The sequence below is a fragment of the Bubalus bubalis genome, chromosome 14 (genome assembly GCF_019923935.1).
Source record: "Bubalus bubalis isolate 160015118507 breed Murrah chromosome 14, NDDB_SH_1, whole genome shotgun sequence".
NCBI classification, from domain to species: Eukaryota; Metazoa; Chordata; class Mammalia; order Artiodactyla; family Bovidae; genus Bubalus; species Bubalus bubalis.
This window is the reverse complement of record NC_059170.1, coordinates 71,813,057-71,837,837: the sequence shown is the minus strand read 5'-3', so window position 1 is coordinate 71,837,837 and position 24,781 is coordinate 71,813,057. Positions and strand designations below refer to the sequence as shown.

Below are 24,781 nucleotides of genomic sequence, written 5' to 3'. Positions count from 1 at the left end.
CTGAATATTCATTGGAAGGACTAATGCTGAAGCTCCAACATTCTGGCCACCTGATGCAAAGAGCTGACTCATTAGAAAAGACCTTGATGCTGGGAAAGACTGAGGGCAAGAGGAGAAGGAGGTGACAGAGGATGAGATGGTTGGATGGTATCACTGACGCAATGGACGTGAGTTTGAGCAAGCTCCGGGAGATAGTGAAGGACAGAGGAGACTGGTGCACTGCAGTCCATGGGGTCACAAAGAGTAGGATAGGATGTAACAACTGAACAACAGCAACATACAGGCAATTGTGTTATTTGGGTGCCTAGGCTGACTTTGTTGGATTTATGAACAAATTAGATTTACAAATGCACACTCAGAACAGAACTCATTCATATGTAGGGGACATAATATACTCTGTATTCTACAGCCAGGCTAAGGAATGGGTTAACTACAGGCTGGGAGCCATGACATGTATTTGATACTGCACCACCCAGGGACCTGGGGGAAACCCTGGTGTGAGTGGAATGTGTAGATCTCAAAAGACACCCTCTCCAAGCAGCTACAAAATATTAGGATCAGGAGGAATTCTAGAGAACCCCCCCCCTTATCCAACTCACTCATCTTATGGTCAACATGGCCAAGCACGTCAGAGAACACTAGTCTCCTACCCCCAATTCTGTGATCTTTCCATCTGCCTTCACTGTCAGACAGCTCAGGAAGACTGCATGACTGTGGAAAAGCTGGACCAAGGCAGGCGAAAGTTGCTCCAAGATCCTATAGCCTCTCTCCAGTCTCTGCTATGGAAAAGGATGATCTAATCTGGATTCTTAATACCCTTGCATGCCAACTCCCATGTGTCTTCATTCATTGCAAGGGACCTGGGAAGCAAGGTGGAGGGCTGGGGAGGGGAGGGAGGCACCAGGTGCCACAGTATAGAGTCCGGCCAAACAGAAGTCAATGCACCGAAGTGTAATGATGCACTCGGCCCCATGCACCACTTCTCAGTCAGACCCCTAACATTCACCTTAAGCACATGGGCAGACGTTACACTGCTCAGAGCTTAGTACTAATGAGCAGGTCCTGAAAAACATGACATTTGTAATTAGACTCCTTCATGCTGGCAATGAGAGAAAAAGAAAATCTATTCTCTGATGAGGCGATGTCCTAGCTTCCACAAGTGACGATGCAGTCTGAGCTCTGTGCTGAGAGTTTAAGAAGAGAAGGAAATAGAAGACCTGGTGTATGTCCTTGGTGTATGTCAATCCTAAAGGAAATCAATCCTTAATATTCATTGGAAGGACTGATGCTGAAACTGAGGCTCCAATACTTTGGCCACCTGATACGAAGAGGTGACTCACTGGAAAAGACCCTGATGCTGAGAAAGATTGAGGGCAGGAAGAGAAACGGGCAACAGAGGATAAGATGGTTGGATGGCATCACTGACTCGATGGACGTGCATTTGAGCAAACTCTGGGAGATAGTGAAGGACAGGGAAGCCCGGTGTGCTACAGTCTATGGGGTTTCAAAGAGTCAAACACAACTTAGCAGCTGAACAACAACAAGGTCACTGACCAAGCTTTCTCAGGAGATAATAACTGAATTACAGTATCATTACTGGGACTTCCCTCACAGTCCAGTGGCTAAGACTCCCTGCTCCCGATTCAGGGGATCCCTGAATCGAATTCAGTTCAATCCCTGGTCAGGGAACTAAATCCCACCTACCTCAACTATGAGTCTAAATGCTGCAACTAAAGATTCCACATGCCACAGCTAATACCCAGCGTAGCCAAATATATAAAAATTAGAAAAAATATTTTTATTGAGCTCTGTTTATGAGCCAGATAGAATCACAAATCCCCAGAGACACTAGAAAGCAGAAGAGGGAGAGGAAACACATCACAAGCTACATAGAAAAGATGTAACAGGAAAGGACTCTCTCCTGGGTAATTGCCAAATGGACCCTGGTGGAGAAGAGGCTCCATGAACAAGGTGAGGAATGCACCCGGGTACCACCTGATCTTCTCACTTTCCAGAGGAAAGCAGAATGCTTGGGGTGGAGACTCCATTGAGCTCTAGAGGGCAGGGATGCTGAGCCTCACACAGTCAAAAGCATCTCCCTTGTTTGGCAGCCAAAGATGAGCATAACTCCTCAGTTGCCCTGGTGTGACGGTCCACCCCCTCCCCCAGGATGGAACCATCCCAGTGGAATGCACAGAGCATTTTCCCCAAAACATGATGGCATCCACGCAGAAGTGTACTGCAAAAATTGCCTCTAAAATCCCACTGAGGTGACATGGGCTTTCGAGGTATAAGCCCAAACCCTAAGCTCCCGTCTTAACATTGTTTTAGCCATGGCTTACTAGCTGTTGGGAACCCATGCACATGCTCATTTTATTACTGCTGGGATTTATTTTTAATCTTCTTTAAAATAGTATGGGTTTTTCTCCTCTGGTTTCATATTTTTAGTTATTCTGCCTTTCAGTAAGTCCCTTAAAGCAAGGGCCCCCAACCTCTGGGCCGCAGACCTCTGTCAGATCAGTGGCATTAGATTAGAAATATAGGACACAAAAAACGTAATGCTCTCGAATCATCCTGAAACCATCCACCTGACTTCCTGGTCCGTGGAAAAACTGTCTTCCACAAAACCGATCACTGGTGCCAAAATGGTTGGGGACCGTTGCCCTACAGAATTTATGACTCTTCAGTTCAGTTCAGTTGCTCAGTCGTGTCTGACTCTTTGCGACCCCATGAACTGCAGCACAGCAGGCCTCCCTATACATCACCAACTCCCGGAGTTTACCCAGACTCACGTCCATCGAGTCAGTGATGCCATCCAACCATCTCCTCCTGTGTCATCCCCTTCTCCTCCTGCCTTCAATCTTTCCCAGCATCAGGGTCTTTTCAAATGAGTCAGTTCTTCACATCAGATGGCCAAAATATTGGAGTTTCAGCTTCAGCATCAGTCCTTCCAATGAACACCCAGGACTGATCTCCTTTATGACTCTTAGATGATCATATTTTGCAAAGCAGAAGTAGAGCCACAGATGCAGGAAAGAAATGTAAGGATGCCAAGGCAGGTGTAGGGGTGGGATGAACTGAGAGACTGGGACTGACATACATCATTGTTGTTCAGTTGCTGAGCTGTGTCAGACTCTTCAACATATATACACACGACTATGTATGAAACAGATAACTACCGAGAATCTACTGCACAGTGCAGGGAACTCTACTCAACTTGGCAACCTAAATGGGAAAGAAACCCCAAAAGAGGGGATATATGTATATGTGCAGCTGAATCACTTTTCTGTACAGCAGAAACTAACACAACATTGTAAAGCATCTATACTCCGATAAAAATATTTTTTAAAACAAATTTATTACTCTTTACTCTTAAGACATTTTTCTTTGAATGCTCTCAATTATTTAATCTTTGGCAGGCCTTTATCATCCTAACTCTTGAATTTCATCCTTCACTTTCGATCTTTTTTATCTTTTTATCTTTCTTAATGAAGTTTAAGATCATGATGGTTTTGTTCTGAAAGATTCTAAAAACATCGTTTTGTTAAATTTTAATCTCTTTTATCCTTTGACATTTTCTTTTTACTAAAATAATTTTGAGCTCTCTGTGTATCTGCATTCAATGCCTCATCCATTTGCTTGTAGGTGGAAATTTTGGAATATCTCAGTATTACTTTTTGTTTCCTTATCATTCTTAACTCAGTCGCTTTTCCTTTCATTACTGGCATTTCTCAGCAAGGTGAGAAACTGGGAGGGTGATAGGGGGAGAAAAGCCCACCACAGGGATGGGGAGACAGAGTTTCTCCCTTGTAAGAAGTTGTCTTTAAGCATGTAAAATGTTTTCTATCACCTTCAACTCTGAACTTCTAGTAGAAAGTATCTAGGTAATTCTAGAAACCCACAGGCAAAACCTGCTGAGTTGATGATCCCACTTGTGCAGACATTTTTATTTTCTGCACCAAATGATTTTCTCCTCCAAAATCATTGCAGATGGTGACTGCAGCCATGAAATTAAAAGACGCTTGCTCCTTGGAAGGAAAGCTGTGACAAACCTAGACAGCATATTAAAAAGCAGAGACATCACTGCTGACAAGGTCCGAACAGTCAAAGCTATGGATTTTTCCAGTAGTCATGTATGGACATGAAAGTTGGACCATAAAGAAGGCTGAGTCCCAAAGAACTGATGCTTTCAAACTGTAGTGTTGGAGAAGACTCTTGAGAGTCCCGTAGACAGCAAGAGATCAAACCAGCCAATCCTAAAAGAAATCAACCCTGAATATTCATTGGAGATGAGGGCAGCAGAAAATGAGATGGTTAGACAGCATCACTGACTCAATGGACATGAGTCTGACCAAACTCCAGGAGATGGTGAAGGACAGGGAAGCCTGGTGTGCTGCAGTCCATGGGGTCGCAAAGAGTCAGATACAACTTAGTAACTGAACAACATTCATGTTACAGAGACCAGGTTTCATTCCAAATAACACTGGGTAGCCATTGCAGAGTTTAAAGCAAGGAGCGACAAGCTCAGATCTGGGTTCTACAAGGGTCCTCCCAGCTGCATGGTGGAGAACAACCCACAGTAACAGAGACCAGGGAGGAGGTTCTGGCGGTGATCCAGAAGAGAAATGGTGGTGACCTGAGTCAGGGCGGGAAAAGGTGGATGGAATAAAAAGATATGTGGGGGTGTGCATCTACCAGAACTTGGCTTGGGGTGAAGTGAGGAGGTGAGGAGTCAAGGAAAACATTCTGATTTCTGCTCGTGGAAGAACAGGTGAAACAGCGCCAGAGACAGAAAAGAATGGGGAGGAGGTTATCTTGTGGGAAGAGAAAGGGGAAGACCATGCAAGCAGTCTGAGGCATGTGGTATTAGATGCACCCATTTAGCAGCTGCAAAAGGACTCTGGAGAGGTCACCGTTAGGGAGTGGTCAGCAAGGGGATGGCTGTTCAGGTCAGTGAGCATGAGGTTACCCACGGAGTGAGAATCCAGAGGAACATCAACCTTCCGTGGGAAAGGAGGCAGAGCAGGAGCTTGCAAAGCCGAAGAGGGGAAGGAAGGAGAATGGGAAGCAGGGGTGGGATGAAGGTGTTGCTCTGAGAATGCAGAGGTGCTCAGTACACCATCTGCTGCAGAGAAGTCAAGGAAGAAAGGAGTGGAATTGAGCAAGAGTCAGCAAAAGGGAGGGCTTCCCTGATGGCTCAGTGGTAAAGAATCTGCCTGTTAATCTCTGGTCCAGGAAGATCCCCTGGAGGAGGAAATGGCAACCCACTCCAGTATTCTTGCCTAGAAAAACCCATGGACAGGGGAGCCTGATGGGCTACAGTCCATGGGACTGCAAAGAATCAGACACGACTTAGCGGCTGAACAACAAAAAAGCAAAAGGGAGCATGAATGTGTTAGATCCCTAGAGGCAACAGGGCCAGATGTCTGTGGCCAGGATAGGGAGTGAGGACAGAGCAGCGGGGGTGGGGGACAATTTGAAGAGGCTGGCTGTGAAGAGGAGGAAGGAGAAGGCCATGGCTAGAGGAAGGTGAAGAAGGATGGCCTTCTTCTTCCGAGAAGGAAGGGGCTTCAGCATGCTTGTGCAGTGAGGTGGGATCAGGCCGGGGGCCGGAGGCATAAGGAAAATACAGATGCAGAACGAGATAATCAAGAGAATGAGATTCCTCCTCCTTCCATGGAGGAGGAAGAAATGGAATCCAGAGCATCAGTGGACTATGAAGCTTAGAAGGTGAGGCTTCTGTTTTTTTATCATAAAAGACAGGAAGGGAGGGTAGATCCAGAGCTGGGCATGGAGCCGTCATCACAGGGCTGGGTTGTTTCCATCAGGGAAACTCCGATTTTCTCAGCGAAGCAGGCTGAGGGGATGGTGGCGGCAGGAGATGGTCTGAAATGGTTGCTGTATTCTACAGGGGCAGGGAGCTGACTGGGCAAAGTCTGAGGGAGGGCCTGGCTGACGCTGCAAATCACAGAGCCCCGATGCCACGAATTTGCAGTTACATGATTCTGTCCAGTAGAAGTGCAGCAGCCTCTGGCTCCGGGAGAAGGAGATGGGACTCTGCTGTGGACCTGGGAACCCCAGTTTTGGAAAGAAAAGAACATCACCTCATGTGGCTCCACCCAAGTTGCTGCTCCCAGCCTGAGCAGGGGGGTGGGGGAAGCTTCAAGGGGAGGGCGGAGGGACTGTTTTCATCTTTGTTGACTTCAGGCCCCACAATCTCTGGTCTGTTGAATCAATACTATTTTTTTCTAAGTGATTTTTTTTTTCCTTAAGAAGCTGACAGGGCACATCCCAAAGTCTGTATTCCTCTTAACAAAAGTGGAATCTGATTATAAGACTCTCCCCCTGAGATGACATCTTCCCCAAACAGCCAACTGATGAACAAACTTTGGGAATATAACCCACAGAGGCAGAAAAAGGAGCTTAAATTGGGGAGCCGAGAGATCAGAGTTCACAGCTAGTCATTTGTTGTGGGGCCCTTGATGAAGATTCTTGACCTCGACCCGCCTCAGCATCTCTATAAACTGTGGATGAGCCACTCAGTGGGCAGGACTTGAGGAGAAAATGTCTCACATACCCCAGACACCCGGCATGATGCCCACTCAACCAATATCACTTTCCCCTGCCTCCCTCCAGGCCACAGGGTGTATGATTCTACAACCTAAAGGAACATTACAGAAAACTAAAGGCCATAGGTCTAGGATGATCATAAGACACATGTCCCAAACTCCATGATCCCAAATTTCATGAATTATTTACTCTTGCTATGTGAAATGCATGCTAGTCTTTTCTGTTCCATTTCATGTTTAAAGATTTGCTTGTTGCAACACAATGCAAATCTCACAATCCAATAATGATTGTGCTTTGCAGTTTAAAAAACACTAGATGAGAGGCCCAACTCTGTATCACTGCAAACAGTACATTAACAGACCACAAAATGGAAAAAGTTGAAAACTACCGCTCTAAAAACGCTACCACACAGCTGACATGAATTTCTCCCCAAACTGCAAGAAAGACATGTCAGCTGACTTTCATGAAAGACTCGGCCTTTTGCTCACCTGGGCTGTGAAGAGTCATCTGACCATGAATTCTCAGCGCCTGGCTTCCTTTGGAAACTCACCCAAATCTTGGCAACAAGACTCTACCGGCTAGATGCTTATTTTAGCATATGCCCAGTGTGAACAATGCAGAGGGCTGGAGATGGGTAACAGGGTAGGCTAGCCAAGGGTGATTAAGGGTCCACTCTTCATACTTTCAACTAAAGAGCGGTTGATGTGGTAGTGATCAACACACTTTGAGAGGGAAGCGTCAGGGCTCACCCCATTCTCCTCCCTCACTGCTCTGCTCAAACCAGACAGGGTTTGTCCTTCACCTTACTAGGATGTCATGCTCACAGGCCATCCTAAAATGCAATCCCACCTTCCAAAATATCCTCGCCTGCACAGCAGGTCTCAGCTGAGCTGCCACTTTCTCCAGATGCCTTCCCAGACAGCCCAGATCTAGTGCACCCTTGGCATCACGTGTGTGCCCAGTACAGCATGTACACACTCATTCTGCACTGGGGGTTCACTGGGGGCTCCTTGGGCACCAGTCCTTCTGTAGGTGCTGGGAAAAGGGCTCCAGGCAAATGGCAGCCTTTTTGGAGTCTACTGGCGAAGAAGAAACACGTGAACCTGCAGCATAGCTGTGCACGGTAATATTATAAACCGACATAACATGATGAAGTCATCACACTCAGAACTTCCCCTTTACCTGCCTGCATCTCGCCCGTGGTTACACAGCAGCGTGTGGCTCTGAGGCTCCCAACAAAAACTTGGTGGATGAAAGCACAACCATCAACTTTCTGATCTTCTCCACTGTCATGGGAATCTGTCTTGTTTTGGTCACATACAAGAAGATAACCTTTAAGTCTGCAAAGGGTCTGTTCTGCACATTTAGCATCATTACAATGAATGCTACGCTTACCTGATTCTCAACAACTGCTCATTGCTAAACCACAAGGTACTTCGTGTAAGTAGGGGCAGCCCTCTGTAGAGGGCAGAAGCCCTTCTGCCCGTGGGTTCACCAGTCCTGCAGGAGATGCTGGAGTCGTTAAGTCCTCCAATTATTCTGCACTAAAAAAGGGGACATATTAACTTCATGTCCTAATTTTGTGGCTATTCTCTGCTTCTGGGGGAGACTGTTCCTATTTGTAAGAAATACGCATGAAAGAACTGATAAGGTGATAGGGCATCGAGTCAGCAACTTATTTAGACATCATCAGTAGGGTTAAAAGGGTAAAAGGATTTTCCCCTTTGTACTGTAGTTACAGCTTTTCTGTAAGTCTGGGATGTTTCAAGGTTAAAAGAAATAAAGAGAGAGGAAAAAAATAAAAAGGGATGTAAGTACAGGATGAGATAGGAAAAAAAATAATGAATTCAGAAACAGCATCAACCCATGAACCCCTGAGGTCGGGCACGAAATGGTTTGGTAAAATGTTAATTGGTTACCATCTCACACCCATCAGGATGGCAACAATCAACAAACAGAAAGTAACAAGCATGGGTGCAGAAGGGAGACACTGAAACCCTCCCTCACTGTTGGTGGAAATGCAACATGGTGCCGTCGCCATGGAAAAGAGCGTGGTGGCTCCTCAAAAAACTAAACACAGAATTACCATCTAAGCCAGCAATTCCATTTCTGGGTATACAGCCACAAGTACTTAAAGCAGAGATCTGAAGAGATATTTTTACACTCATATTCACAGCAGCCTTATTCGTAAGCCAAAATGTGGAAGCAACCCAAACAACCATGAACAGGTGACTGGATAAACAAAATGTGGTAGATACATTGTGGGAGATACTGTTGCTCAGCTGCTCAATCGTGTCCAACTCTTTGTGACCCAGGCTTCCCTGTCCTTCACCATCTCCTGGAGTTTGCTCAAACTCATGTCCATTGAACCAATGGCAGATAAAATGGAATATTATTCAGCCTTTAAGAAGAAAGGAAATTCTGACACAGGCTACAACACAGATGAACTTGAAGGACATTAAGTTTAGTCAAACAAGCAACTCACAAAAAGATAAATCCTGTACGATTCCATTTATACAGGGGAACTAGAGTAGCCAAATTCAGAGATAGAAGGTAGAACGGAGGTTTCAAGGGCTGAAGGAAGGGGGAATGGGGAGTTAATTGTTTAATGGGTAGATAGTTTCCGTTTTGCAAGATGAAAAGAGCTCTGCAGATGGATGGTGGTGACGGCCACATGACAGTGTGAATGTACTCAGTGCCACTGACCTGTTTAAAATTTAAAAATGATTAAGATGGCAGATTTTGTCAGGTGTATTTTTATCGCAATTTACAAAATTTAATTGGTAGGTTATCCAGCTCTGTGGTTTTCGGCAAGGCCTGGCAATCACACAGGCCTGATTCTAACAGTTATCAGCTGTTAAGAGCTGGGCAAGTGACTCAACGTCCCTCAGCCTCCATTTCCCCGACTGCAAAATGCGAACGCGAACAAGGATAATGACAATGATGGTGATATCAAATTTATAAACACTTTGCAAAGATTAAATGAGACTAGTATTTACCAAATACAAGTAAAATTATGTGCCATATAATATCTGGCACATAAATGATAAATACTAATACATCAATAAATCATGTCTTACTGCTTTTGTTAGCTCTGATTACCATGAATAGGATTAGCTTAATTCAAAGTTATAATTTTTAAAAAAGTTATATAAATGAGCTTATTGACAAAACGGAAACAGACTCATAGATTTCAAAAACAAACTTACGGTTACCAAAGGGGAAATGCTGGGGGTAGGGTGGCGGGATACATTAGGAGCTGGGGATTGACATACACATCAGTTCAAATCAACAAGGATCTACTGTATAACACAGGGAACTAGACTCAATACTCTGTATTACCTGTATGGGAAAAGAATCTGAAAAAGGATAGACACATGTACAACTGAATCATTTTGCTATATACCTGAAACTAACACGACACTGTGAATCAACAATACACCAATAAAAAAAATTTTTTTAACCAAACAAAGAAAAAAATCAAAAGATAACATCGGACTGTAGAGTATGTACTGCCAGAGTGAGTGGCTTTGAATATCTGCTGATTTAATCCCAGAGCAGAAATCTATGATTCCAGGCTTTGGCTATGCTATTCCTAATTTCAGAAACTTCTGGTTCTCATTTGGTCTCAAGGATATCCTCAGATGACAGAGCAATGTGAATAATCGTGTACAAATGGTTGACAGGTTAAAATAATGAAAGAGGTTTCCATTATTGCAAGGAAACACCTTGTAATTAATCTTTTTGCCTCAACATCATGTTTTTCTATGATTTGCTCCTGATTTCTGCCTTGACAGCTAGAATAGGTATTAAAAAGCAAAGCTGGATGCATGACTGCTTGAAAATGAGAAACTTAAACTTCCAAACTAATGGACAGAAACAGAAAGAATGAGTTTAACATTATGTATGTTGTCACAAAACTAATTCCCTTGCTTATAATTACAATCTGACTTGGGGCAATAAATTTATATAAATATGAACTCACGTGATACATCTGTGTTCTCTGGTCCTTTTTATCATATAACCTTTTTTTTATTTTAATGAAATGATCTGTGAAAATTACTTGGGAAAAATGATAAAAGATTGAACCCTATAAAAAGGATGTCATCTGAAATCAAAAATATCCTTATTAAAGGTTATATTAGATGACTAATCAACAATACTTTTAGAGGCAAGCAACACAATCAGTAACTCCAAAGCAAATGCATTCAGAACAGGTAGTACTAATTCCAATTCCTATTTTAAAAGGAAGGCAAATGTCCTGTCATCAAATTCCACATTGTAAGGAGATTTTGTGGAGCTTTACTCCTGAATGCCAGTTACAGATTTGTACTATAAGGCCACACTCTTGGAAAAAATCCTGGACCCAGTCCACATGGAATTTCAGACTCACTACACAGAAGAATTGCCTCTTTTCCATAGAAGAGAGGGAATATATTACAACTGCAAGAGGGACCTTTATAGAAATAGTCAGAGAGGAATGGGCTATTTCAGGGAGCCCCCCCCCCAACCCCCTGCAGGACCTGCTACAAACAAGAGAAAGCTCATTTCAGTGTTGAAAGGCACCTTTGAGATCTGAAGAAGGACCAAGGTGTGACTAACTGAACAATATCTCTGCATAAATGGAAGGCCAGGGGCACCTCAACAAAAAAAGTTCTAGTCACTGGCCTATGTATCTTTCAAACAGACAATAGGGAATTTCTGCAGAAGGGAGAAGGATCTGGGAGCACAAAGAAGCTTGCCCATGAGCCACATGCCATCCCAAGCCACCGCTGCACAAGACGGTGGCGGAAGTGAACACGACAAGGCGGAGGGTGGTGACTAGAGTCCTCCCTGGAAGTTTACATTTTAAAAGCTTACAAGAAAAATCACGGAGGGCCGAAACAAAGGCTGGCCATGGGGACAGGTCGCTCTTGAAATCAGAGAAAAGTTTATGGGGGGGGGACCCAAACAAACCAACTTAATTTAGACTTAATTGCTAACTTGGAGGAGTTCCACAGCTGAGGCTTTGAAGGTTTTAAGAAGCTCTTCCTATGCCGCATCTTTAAATATATGCACGTTCAATCAACATGAGAAAGACTAAGATGAGTCTGCCGCAGACACCTGCTTCAAACAATAGTGCTGATCTCCGAGGGATTCTAAACAGCCGCACCAACTTCAGAAGTAATCTGCAACCAAATTAGTAAATGTCACCCTCCTTCCCAGGAGACACAGCATTTTTTAAAAAAGATTAAAGCACTGGCGGTGAGACTGCCATTTTACAAGAGTTAAAAGATAAGTTCGGGGGGGAAATGAAGATGGTGATTCACAGGATTGGGGTGTGGGGTGGGAGTGGAGCACCACCATTTTACTAATAGGGCTTGTCTATCAAATTTCTCCACCAGGAAAGGACGGTGGTGGTCACAGCTTCTAGAGAATAACGTAAGGGGAGCAACAACCAGACCTGTGTTTAGAAAGGGACCTGAACGTTCTCCATACCCGGGGATGGACCATTCCACGGACAAGGAGCTCTAGAGGCGCCTTCTCATTCTCCTCCCCGTGTCACCAGCCCCTTCCTGGTCAACTCGGTCCCCCAATGAATCATCTTTTATCAGCACCACTCTGAGCAGGACAAGCCCAGGGACAAAGCTTTCTCCCTGCAGAAACCCCAGTGTCTCCCAGGTGAGCCTGCCTCGGAGCTTGTCTTCATCCAGGCGCGCCCGCCCGCAGGGAGCGCCGAGTCGTTAGCATGAAAGATCCATTTCACACTGATAACCCGAGCTCTTGAGAACCGAATAAAATAAAGGCACTAGCTCTAGTTTCTTAACGTGTGGCCCCCAAAGCTGAAAAACATTCTCACCCCAAGATTACAAGATTGAGCACCAGTTTTTTGTTTTGTTTTCTGACATCTATCAAAACTGGCCTCCTCCTGCCCCAGGCCCCTGGAAAGAGACTTGGCTTAGTTTATAAGTGAGTGTTGGCAGCCCCGTCTGCTTCTCGAGCAAACGCCAAGAAAACTTTATTTTCCTCCGTGGACAGGCTGCCACCGCATCACACACCTCTCCTTCCCAGGGCGTGCGGGAAACAGTAAACTCTCCGCCACCGTCTTCCTTCCCTCTCTCCCACCCCGCAGTTTAGGTGAGAGAAAAGCCCAGAAGGAAGCGGAGGCGGCCCAGCCCCTGGCCCCGACGGCCTCTGCCCAGCCAAGGTCCGCGCATCCCGGGCGTCCCGCGCGCCACAAACCGCGGAAACGAGACCCAAAGTTTGCGGCGCTTGTCGCCCTTTCCGAGTTCACTGTCCTACCGCCCGCCCCGTCCTGGACCGGCTCGGAGCCCGAGCTGGGTGGCCGCCCCCCTCCCCGCGCCCCTTGCAGGGCGCCCTGCCCTCCCGATCGGTCGGCGACCCGCGCGGGGACCTACCTGCCGGTGGCGGCGGTCAGAGCGCGCGGCTGGGCGGCGGCGCGGGCACGGGCGGCGCGGGCCAGGGGGCGCTCGTCACCCCGAGGCCCCGCCGCCGAGCCGGCTGCCCGGACGCCCGCCCCGGAGCCGCGGCCCGCGCACCGCCCGCCGCGCGCCGCTCTCCTTCGGGGCCCGCCCCGCGCTGCGCCCCGCGCTTCCGCTCACAGCGGCTCGGGCCTCGAGACCTGGTCCCATCCCCGCGCCGGGGATGCTGAGCTGCGCGCGGGCAGAGGCACCCTAGACCACGTGACTCTCCATCTAACCCAACCGAAAAGCGAAACGAGCCTTCCCACGGGAAGGATCAAGGTCATCAGATTAAAAAAAAAAAAAAAAATTCAGCTGTTTGCCAGCCTTTCCACTAGAAAGGGCTGGTGAGCCCTGTTCTTTTAAAATGCCCCACCCGAGAAAGATTTGGTGCTGGATAACCCGACCTCTGACTTTGTTTCTGCACCGTTTTGGGGGTTTTTGGTAACATTTCCTAAGTTGCATTGCTTTAAACTTGACAGCCCTTGAAGCTGCAGTGTAAAGTCTTACCGGTTTCTCGTCATTGGAGGATTTTCACGCCTGGCTGGTGGTCCTGATGGTCCTGCTGAGGATAAGTGGGGTGCTTTTGTTCTGTGCTCCAGAGAATAAATTTTTCATTCAGGATAGACTACTGGTTACCAGCACTGCAGGCCTGTTCCCTCTAAATTATTACGCAAAATGATTAAAATGTACTTGGTTAAAGTGCTTTTTGCTCTAATATCCTAAACCCAGATTAGCTTAAGAAAGAGAACAATAGTCCTTTTCTTCTTCTTCTTCTTTTTTTTTTTTTTTGTTTTTGAGAGGGAGATTAAAAAGGTATGGAAGAGCCTCAGCTTGGATCAGCTGGCTTCTGATCACGGAAGTATAGACTGTCAGCTGAAAAAGACCTCAGACTACAGCTAGTTCCAAACTTTTAAAGATGAAGAAAACCTGAGGCCCAGAAGGATCTGGTAACTTAGTTTCCATTGCTGCCTTGTGGCAGGCTGGGGCTGGGAAGTCAGATATGCAGGCTTGTTCTCCTAATCTGTATGAACTCTGCAGAGCAAACACATACACCTTTTAAAGATAAAAATACATTCCCCGAGGAGTAGGCCCTCTTCTGCATTTATCAGTATCTAACAGCATTGAACAGACCGTCAGGCCAGGATCATCCAACAGAGAGGCTGCCACCCCTGGAAGGTCATAGTCAAGAGGTGTGATGGTAGGAGAACCTCAGCTGTGTTGACGTCACCAGAGCCTGGCACACAGTAGTAGGAAAATGTATCTATGGCTGAGAACGAGGTGACAAAAACCAGAAAGAGGCCCGGCTTCTCTCTGCAGACCGCCAAAGAGAAACCTCCTGGTTCAAGACACCTGCCCCCTGGTTATCTCCCAGCCATTCTTCAACACAGCTTGTTACACAGAAGAGAGATGGCAGGCCACAAGAGGCTTCGGGGCCTAGGAGACAGCAAACCCACCCATTCCTCATGGCTGGAGTTTTCATTGACCATTTGAGAAAGGGGTTAAATATTAGGTTGGCCAGAAAGTTCCATAATATGGTATAGAAAAACCCCAACGAGCTTCCTGGTCAACCCAATACAAGTAGGCACCCGAGGGAAAGTCTTCTGTCCTCTAAATTTAGTCAATAGTCAGTGACTTTTAAGAAGTTTCACATTGGACTTCTGTAGTGGTCCAGTGGTTAAGAATCTGCCAGCCAATGCAGGGGACACAGGTTTGATCCTTGGTCCAGGAAGATGCCACATGCCATAGGGCAGCTAAGCCCTAGCACCACAGCTGCTGAGCCTGTGCTCGAGAGCCCACTCACCGCAACTCCTGGGCCCATGCACTGCCGCCACTGAAGCCAGCGCTCCCTAGAGCCCGAGCTCCACGACAAGAGAAGCCACTGCAGTGAGAAGCCTCTGCCCACTCCTGGCAACTAGAGCCAAAATTAACAATGTTTCAAATAATAATGATGCTAATCATCACCATATGCTATCTTTCTGTCACTGTGATGAGCACTTTTTTTTTTCATTATTTTTGTGATGAGCACTTTTGATGCACTATTCACATAATCCTCATAAAAAATCTTAAGATGTAGATATTAAATCCTCACCGTCATCATCGTTATCTCTATGTTAGGGATGAGAATAATGCAGCTTAGAAGGATTAGGCAGCTTGCCTGTGACCACACGGTTAATAAAATACTGTAACCAGGATTGCAATTCAGGCCAGTTGGAAGCAGCCCCTTAGGCACTGTTGAATACTGCCTCTATTCCTTGACCATACCCTCCACTTTCCCCTTCTCTCTGGGACAATTGGTCCCTGGAGATGCGTGCTATATAAGCATATAGTCCTACAATTAGAAACCCATTCATCTGAAGACTGTATCTTTTAAAACAATATTCATCATGTGTCTAGAAAGAGTTTTGTTTTTGTTTTGTCTTGAATATCAACTAAAAAGAAAAACATCCCTCTTTGTTCTCATTCCATGTAGGTGCTAGAGATACGTGTAGACCTTTCTGACCCCAGGAGCCTAGAGCTGGCCTCTTCTTCCCAAGGCTACAAGGCATTTCTGTTTTGTATCAGACTCTGTCTCATCGTTTTATAGATGGCTGCTGCTCAGAAGTTCTCCACACCTTTATTTCCTGGAAGAGGAAATTGCGTTTCCTGGGGGGCCTACATGTGGGTGGTGAGGTTCCACTCGTTACATTAAACACACTCAAGCTTTCGGTTGGTTCTGTGCTTCTTTCCCCACTTCAGCTTCCGCTCTCAACTTTCCTGGAATCACGCTGCTAAGTCGCTTCAGTCGTGTCCGACTCTGTGCGACCGCATGGACTGCAGCCTACCAGGCTCCTCCATCCATGGGATTTTCTAGGCAAAGTACTAGAGTGGGGTGCCATTGCCTTCTCCGTCCTGGAATCATACTGAGAATAAATTGAGCGGCAGCTGCTTCCATTCTTTTTAGCTGGGAAAGAGGGGGGCTCCTGCTTTGGATTCAGAGCTAAGGAATGAATGACTTAGCTCTTGAGTCTTATCTCTGGAGACACAGCATTCCATCTTCCTTCAACTTGGGATTTGTGAAAGGGAGCCTGAGACATCTCTTAGTGTTTAATTTGGACCTGGTGGGTGATTATCTCCAGATGGGACCAGCTCTGGCATTCTTCTGTGAAGTTGACCATCCATAAAAAGAAAATGTTCTGGGGCTTCCCTGGTAAAGAATCAGCCTGCCAGTGCAGGAGAAACAGGTTTGATCCCTGGTCTGGGAATATCCCAGCATGCCATGGAGCAACTAAGCCTATGCACCACAAGTACTGAGCCTGTGCTCCACAACAAGAGAAGCCACCACAATGAAAAGCCTGTACACCACAACCAGAGAGGAGCCCCTGTTTGCCGCAGCTAGAGGAAAGTCCACACAGCAACAAAGACCCAGCATAGCCAAGAATAATACATAGATGAGTAAATTTTGAAAAGAGAAAGCATTCTTATTATGAACCTTAATTTGGAGAAAGATAGTATTAGGGAAAAGAAGGATATGACCCCGAAATTTGAACAAAGGATAATTTCACAAGGACCCTTCTGCCTCTGCAGAAAGTCACCACTTGGAGGAAATCAGTTTGGACAGTTTCTTGAGTTTGTCAAGTGATCCACCTGAATCCCCAGAAGAATCAGCATGGAGCTGGAAGACAATGATCTACCTTAATGGAAGATTTGATAAACATATTGAGTCTAGGGTAAATTTGTTCAGAAAATGTCAAAGTTATTCTAGGAGCAATGGATAAAAGTGTGTCATGGTAATGATAAGTCATTTCAGTTGTGTCCAAACCTTTGTGACCCTGTGGACTGTAGCCTGCCAGGCTCCTCTGTCCATGGGGATTCTCCAGGCAAGAACACTGGAGTGGGTTGCCATGCCCTCCTCCAGGGGATCTTCCTGATCCAGGGATCAAACTCACATCTCTTATGTCTCCAGCATTGGCAATCGGATTCTTTACCACTAGCGCTCCCTGGGAAGCCCCATGGGTAAAAGAGGTATATGCAAAAACACCTATTTTATTGTACAGCACAGGGAATATAACCATTATTTTATAGTAATTTTAAGTGGAGTATAATCTATAAAAATTTTGAGTCACTATGTTGGATACCTGAAAAAGAGCCAACTCATTGGAAAAGACCTTGATGCTGGGAAAGACTGAGGGCAGGAGGAGGTGGGGTCAACAGAGGATGAGATCATTGGATGGTATCACCGACTCCATGGACATGAGTTTGAGCAAACTCTGGGAGATAGTGAAGGACAAGGAAGCCTGGCGTGCTGCAGTCCACGGGATCACAAAGAGTCAGACATGACTTAGCAACTGAACAATAACACCTGAAAATAATATTATAAATCAACTATACCTCAATAAAAATAATAGTACTACTAATAAAAAGTGTAGTAGTAGTAGTTTTTTAAGTTTTTTTTTTTTTTTTGGCCATGCCATGTGGCACATGGGATCTTAGTTCCCCGACCCAGGATTGAACTTGTGCTCCCTACACTGGAAGGGGAAGTCTTAACCTCTGGACCACCAGAGAAGTCCCCTAAACAGGTATTTTAAATCCACAGCTTGGGAGAAGGCAGTGGCACCCCACTCCAGTACTCCTGCCTGGAAAATCCCATGGATGGAGGAGCCTGGAAGGCTGCAGTCCATGGGGTCGCTAAGAGTCAGACACGACTGAGCGACTTCACTTTCACTTTTCACTTTCATGCCTTGGAGAAGGAAATGGCAACCCACTCCAGTGTTCTTGCCTGGAGAATCCCAGGGACGGGGGAGCCTGGTGGGCTGCCGTCTATGGGGTTGCACAGAGTCGGACACGACTGAAGCAACTTAGCAGTAGAGGCTTTTATTACATGATGTTTTACTGATTTATATTTTCTGAATGTAAACTCCACAAGGGCAAAAAATGTCATGTCTTGTTTACTTTGTACTCCAGAACCTTGTATTGTGGTACATAGTAGACACAATTATGCAGCTCTGAGTTTATGGATTACTACTACAATATCCAGAAAAAACTACATTTTAATAAACATATCAGATTAAATCCACAGCTTGGACAAGGGAAAGGGAGTTATTTTTTTTTCCCCCCTTTCAATCCAAATTTAGCCATGCAATTGGAGGAGAAAAGGGATAATCAAACATTAGAAAATTTTTATTGCCACATGAGAACTCTAAACCCTGAAGCAAAAATTGGTCCTGCCCTTGGGGAGTAAGTAAACCTCGATTACTGTTGATAATAAGATTGATAGCCACTCTTCCAAACCATGAGGGGAGTGGTGAAAGGAGAATGCAAAATTTGCCCTGAATTAGCAAAGGAACAATGTTCACACATGCTTAGTCATGTTAAGCTCATTTTAAAATCTTTGGTAAGGGAGGTAGGTGTGATGTGTCTATTTAAAGAAAGAGATGGGGACTTTCCTGGTTGTCCAGTGGTTCAGACTCTGCACTCCCAGTGCAGGGGGCCTGGGTTCAAACCCTGGTCAGACAACTAGATCCTGTGTGCCACAGCTAAGACCTGGAGCAGCCAAATAAATAAATACATTTTTTTTTTAAAGAAAGAAATCTAACACAGATTAACACTTACTGTGAATTTATGGCGTGTGTCCGGGCATGGTGCCCAGCACTTTGTTTCAATTATTTAATTTGATTCTTACAACAAATCCCTTGAGATGAGTAATATCCTCTTGATTTCACAGAAATGACAGATGAACCTCAGAGGGCAAATAAATGACTTACCAGACTCATTGTGTGGGGTATGGTTTGACTTACAGTCTCCTGACCCCCAGCGCCTTAATTTTTGTCATCATACACAGAGACAAGAGGTGAAATTATAGCCCAATTTCGAACAGTAAAAGAATTGTGTATGTTTATGGATGTCCTGATGAATACAGCATTCCAAGAAGAGTTAACACGTGTGTAGATGGCCAATTTGTGAATTAGAATGTATCAAAATGCCCATTTAGTAATACAGCCATATAAAATAAAACAAGTAAAAATTTTAATCTGTAATTATGCATTAAATGTCTAGAGCAAATCATTTTTCTTGAGCATCAATTATTATTAGATCATAAAAAATGAACTGAGCATGAAAGTGTTTCTTTTTTTTTAAAGGTAAAGAGTTATAAAGATACACTATTGCTAACATGTTTTGGTTTTGGCTTCTGAAATCCTTGTTGTTTGTTGTTGTTTAATCATTAAGTTGTGTCTAACTATTTGCAACTCCATTGACTGTAGCCTGCCAGGCTCCTCTGTCCATGGGATTCCCCAGGCAAGGATACTGGAGTGGGTTGCCGTTTCCTTTTCCACAGGATCTTCCTGAGCCAGGGATCAAACCCATGCCTTCTGCATTGGGAGGTGGATTTTTTACCACTGGGCCACCAGGGAAGCCCTCTGAAATCTTTAGGCACCATATTTTTTAAAAAGTCATCCCTGGGACTTCTCTAGCGGCACAGTGGATAAGAATCTGCCTGCCAATGCAGGGGACATGGGTTCAGTCCCTTAGGAAGATTCTACATGCAATGGAGCAACTAACCCCTGCGCCACAACTTTTGCGTCTGTGCTCTAGAGCCCGAGAGCCACAGCTACTGAGCCTGTGTGCTCCAGTTACTGAAGCTCGAGCACCTAGAGCCTGTGCTCTGCCATAAGAGAAGCCAACGCAATGAGAAGCCTGTGCACCACAACTAGACGGTAACCCCCACTCTCCACAACTAGAGAAAGCAACCGAAGACCCGGAGCAACAACAGCAGCAGCAAAGTCATCCCTGGCCGTAGCGAGACTCTACCTGTAGCATAAGCATCAGATCAGATAATGAATGGTAGCATTTTCAGTGTTGTTTTCACATCGGTACAGGTGTGAAACTTATGGTGTGTTTGTAAGATCTGAGGATAGAATTAGGGTGAAAGGAAAGATCAGTTCCACAGATAGATTTTGGATTTGGTGAGTTCAGTTGTATTAGCAAAATGAGTACAGCCCAAATGGATGTAAAACCTTGCCTGAAATTAAAGAGATATTGACTAGACAGAGTCATCCATACAGAGCACTGTTTTAATGATTCTCTTCCACCAGTGGAAAAACAGCAAACTCGAAGTCCAATAGACCATACGCTTTGACAAGAAATCCTCCCCAGGAAAGAGTGATAAACCTGAGAATTAATCTGTGAATCCAGGGGGAAGAAATGAAGATGAAACTTTGGTCATATTTATAAATTTGATTATTACAGTTCTACAATTGGACATAGCGCAATAGCCTTCGGATCTGAAAATCGAGCAGCAAAGGCACATTGCTTTAGAGTAAACTGCCTTGTCTCTCAGTCTCCTAGTTTGAGCAAAGCAAATTACGCACCTGCCTCTCATTACTCTCTTCTTCAACCCACACTTCTCAAACAGATTATTTATGGTTTTATTTCACCATTAACACACACACACAAATGAAGCGAGGGATTTATTTTAGACTACATGGAGTATACTGTCAGATTTCTTTGAGCTATAAAAGGCTGAGAATAAATGCCAATTAAAAGAAAGTTCTAATTGTTAGTGAGGGGGAAATGTAATATAATTTGCTTCTAGTACTGCTTGCCTATTTAATATAGTCACTGGCACAAATATTTCAAATATTCTCCAGGAAATCATACCCTGATGGCACAGGAAAACACTGACAATCAAGAATTTCTTCTTTCTTGACTATACTGTAGATTCAACATTTCAATTTAAAGTAAATATTTCATGAAATGAAAATCTAATTTTTTTTCTCAGTGGTTAGAACAGTGGTCTAACGAGGCGAAATTGACCATATTTGGCTGTGCTGTGAGTCAGATGTGTGTGCTGCCTGCTTCTGTTTTATCCCTCAACTCAGCCATTTCAACTCTGCAGTGTTTGTTTTTAGCCCCAGATAGTGATGCTTGAGACCGCTTATTTCTTTAAAGTTGTATTTGCTTGTATGTTCTAAGTAGACCCAAACTGATATTTCCTTTCTTTCTTCCTCCCCTTCTTTCTTCCCTCCTTCCTTCTCTCCCTCTCTTTTTACCTTTCTTTTCTCTTCCTGCATGTTACTAGGCAGAGTCAGCAAACAAAAGAACTAAAGCCCTACATTTAGGATTCGGCATTCATTCACAGAGCAGATGCTTTATCTCCATTTTACACATAAAACACACACATACACACAAGTGCACACCCTACCCCTGAATTGCCCTGGACACAAATAAAATGTACTCTGATGATAAAAAGAAAATCTGTAATATTTAAATAATCATATCAATAGGTTATATTTTTACACTTATGCAACATTAAAAATAATGAAAAATAAATTAATCTTTCTACTAGTCATATTAGAACTTGATGAAGATTTGCTCAAAAATCAAATAAATGTGGTATTTTAAATTGGAAGATAAGCTTTTCTTTCTAAATAGACTACAAATGTCATGCATTATTTCACAGAGTCTTCTCTTTGCTTTAAAATTAAATAAAGGAGAGGTATTGATATTACATCTTGCCAGTTTCACAAGGAAGATTGAGTAGGTCAAACCTCTAAAGTACATGGGCTTCCTGGTGGCTCAGATGGTAAAGAATCTGCGTGCAATGCAGGAGACCCCAGTTTGATCCCTGGGTCGAGGATATCCTCTGGGAAATGGAATGGCTACCTAGTCCAGTATTCTTGCCTGGAGAATTTGGTCGACAGAGGAGCCTGGTGGACTACAGTCCATGGGGTCACAAAAAGTCGGACACAGCTGAGCGACTAAAACACCCTGTGGCATTTTGCATATATCATCTTGTTTAGCCCTTGTAACAATCCTATAAAATGGGCAGTGTTATTTACAATTTACAGATGAGACCACTGAGCCTCAGAGAGGGTAAGGAGCTTATCCAAGATCACACAGCGAGTGGAAGAGCCAGAATCAGGACACAGGCAGCACTCATTTCGACTTATGCCAAACTTAGAGAATTCTGGTATCTAGAGAATTCCAGCCAGCAACTAAAAAGCCTAGAAATAAGGGTCACATTCTGCATGCCATTTTGAAAAATGTTTATTAGTTTTCCTGTGATAAAGTTATGCATATATTTGCATGCACACACACATCTAGACATTAGAGAAAAGGAAAGGGAGAAAAAAAGATTACCCATATTCCACAATCCAAGCACAATAAACATTTTGGTATATTTCCTTATATGCTTTTATCTATAATTTAGGGGATTGTTTTAAGAATAACTTTTACATGTTGCCTAATTACAAAGTAATTAGGAATAGTGAATATTCATTATGGAAAATTTTAAAAATATTAAAATGTATATAAAAGAACTTTTAAAGTCCTCATAATCTCAGAATATAAAGATGACTGTTAACCCTTTCGTATCTTATCCTAGTCAAGGCTGACAGCAGAAATTTTGAGACTGAAGCTGAAATTCTGTGTATCACACTATTGGTAGTTCACAGTCCACAGGGTCTTTTTTAAAGTTGCTGGTTTGACTTTTACTTGATTTGCTGATGTTTCGTCAAAGAATTGCAAATAGGACTTTTAGGCAGATGACTGGAAGGCTCTTGTTGCTCTAAAAAGGACCAGCTACTTGGGTTTCTCCTAAATGACAAAAATTACACCCATCCCCCTGTCCCAAGTACCTTAACGCAGCAGTCCCCAACCCTTTTGGTTCCAGGGACTGGTTTTGTGGAAAACAATTTTTCAACAGACGGGTGGGGGGATGACTCACAAGCATGACATTCATTGTGCACTTTATTTCTATCATTATGATGTCAGCTCCACCTCAGATCATCGGGGATTAGATCCCAGAGGCTGGGGACCACTGCCTTGAAAAAAGAAAAATGATATTGTTCGAATCTGCCCTTGTAACGCCACAGAATGGCTTGTTTTATTTTTTTTCAAGTGTAACTTGTTTTAAGCAGTTTTCACTAGCAGGAAAAACTCCTAGTTTACTAATTGGATCATGCACTTCTAACCATAAGGAAAAACTTCTGGTCAGGAGAAGGCAACGGAGACTGAATTGCCAGATTAAATAAATAACGAAGGGCTGCAGAAAATCGGATTAAATTGTAATCACACTAAAAAAAAGTTTCTCTCCAAGCAAAAAAACAAGAAAACCGTTGCTTGAGAACATGTCATGTGACCTGACCTGCCAAGGGAACTTAAAAAGACTTAAAAACTTAAGAACTTAAAGAGGGTTCTGAGTGAAACAGCAAGAGGTGCCCCCACATTCCAGCTGCTGCAATGTTATCCCCAAGTTTCCACCTCTCCCTGAGCTTGGTGAGGACCAGAGGCAAGGAAACCAAATAATCAACTCAAAGTCTTTAAACAGAGGTTCTTGAGGTTTTTATAACCCTTTCCGTGTTCCATAGAGTATCGAAGAGTGAAAAAGAATTAAATAAATATCGTACATGTTTTTGTTTTCCCAAAACTCTCTTTACTTACCTTTTGCAGAGTCACACTTTCTTTTTCCCTTGTGATTTCATTCAGATAGAATCAAGACCTCTTGCATGGCTCCAAACTTCAATTCTTCCTTTGATTTCTCACCTAAGAAAGAAAATTTCAAAAATGCCATGTCTACTTTGTAACTCTGAACATAGTGACTTCATTATGTACATCATGGAGAGGATGTGGAGAAAGCAGAATTCTCAAATTAGTACAACTTTGGGAGACTGTTTGGCAGTATTAACTAAAGCTGAACATTCACCGACTCCATGACCCAGGCATTCTAGGAGTATATAGCATACAACCCATAGATATAATGGAGTGTTAGTCACTCACTCATGTCCGACTTGTTATGACTCTATGGACTGTAGCCTGCTAGGCTCCATGGAATTCTCCAGACAAAGGTACTGGAGTGGGTAGCCATTCCCTTTTCCAGGGGATCTTCCCAACTCAAGGACTGAACCTGAACCTGGGTCTCCTGCATTGCAGGCAGGCTCTTTACTGTCTGAGCCACTAGGGAAGCCCCATAGACGTGTATATACACATGCACTAACAGATGTGTACAGCATGTTTATCACCCCATGTTGGAAACAGCCCAAGTGTCCATCAGCTATAGAATGCATAATTAAATTGTACATCAATCACAGTGCATCACATTTCACAATGCCACGTAACAAACAAGCTGTAGCATGAACAAATCTTATAATTGTCATGTTGAGTGAAAGAAGCCAGGTCTAAAAGAATACATACTATGTGACTTCATTTACGAGAAGCTCAAAAATGGGTAAAAGAAATTCATATCATGACAAGTCAGGATAATAGTTATTACATAGTTATTACATTTGGGGAGATAGGTGATTTATATGTGTGTGTGTGTGTGTGTGTGTATGTGTCTGACTCTGCAACCCTCTGGACTGTGGCCCACCAGGCTCCTCTGTCCATGGGATTCTCCAGACAAGAATATTGGAGCAGGTTGCTATGCCCTCCTCCAGGGAATCTTCCCAACCCAGGGATGAAACCAGTTCTCTTATGTCTCCTGCATTGGCAGGTAGGTTCTTTACCACTAATGCCACCTGGAAAGCCTAAACATATATATATATATATATATATATATATATATATAATATAATGGAATATATATGGACTATTATTCAACCACAAAAAAGAATGAAATCTGGCTATTTGTGACAACATGGCTGGACAACTTCAAAGGCATACGCTAAGTGATGTAAGTCAAAGAAAGACAAATACCATATGATCTCTCTCCTATGTGGAACCTGAAAAACAAAAAATACTAAACTCATAAATACAGACTGGCAGTTCAGCAG

General features: G+C 44.0%; 1 protein-coding gene and 1 long non-coding RNA gene across 5 annotated transcripts in view; one reads left to right on the top strand and one right to left on the bottom strand.

The window, feature by feature from the left end:
• Positions 1-24,781, bottom strand: part of PRKCQ (protein kinase C theta) — a 188,195-nt gene that overhangs the window by 139,329 nt on the left and 24,085 nt on the right. For 2 of the 4 annotated variants that reach the window (XM_045162727.1, XM_044928258.2), the window contains one exon: positions 23,454-23,555. The gene's annotated coding sequence lies outside the window, so the exon portion shown is untranslated. Of the gene's footprint in view, positions 1-12,968; positions 13,097-13,541; positions 13,853-23,453; positions 23,556-24,781 lie in introns of those variants that run through there. The other 2 variants (XM_044928259.2, XM_025264508.3) reach the window with 2 other exon arrangements.
• On the top strand, positions 12,093-12,940 carry LOC123329278. The gene is made up of 2 exons (XR_006544675.2): positions 12,093-12,231; positions 12,683-12,940. It is a non-coding gene; the product is annotated as an uncharacterized LOC123329278 (long non-coding RNA).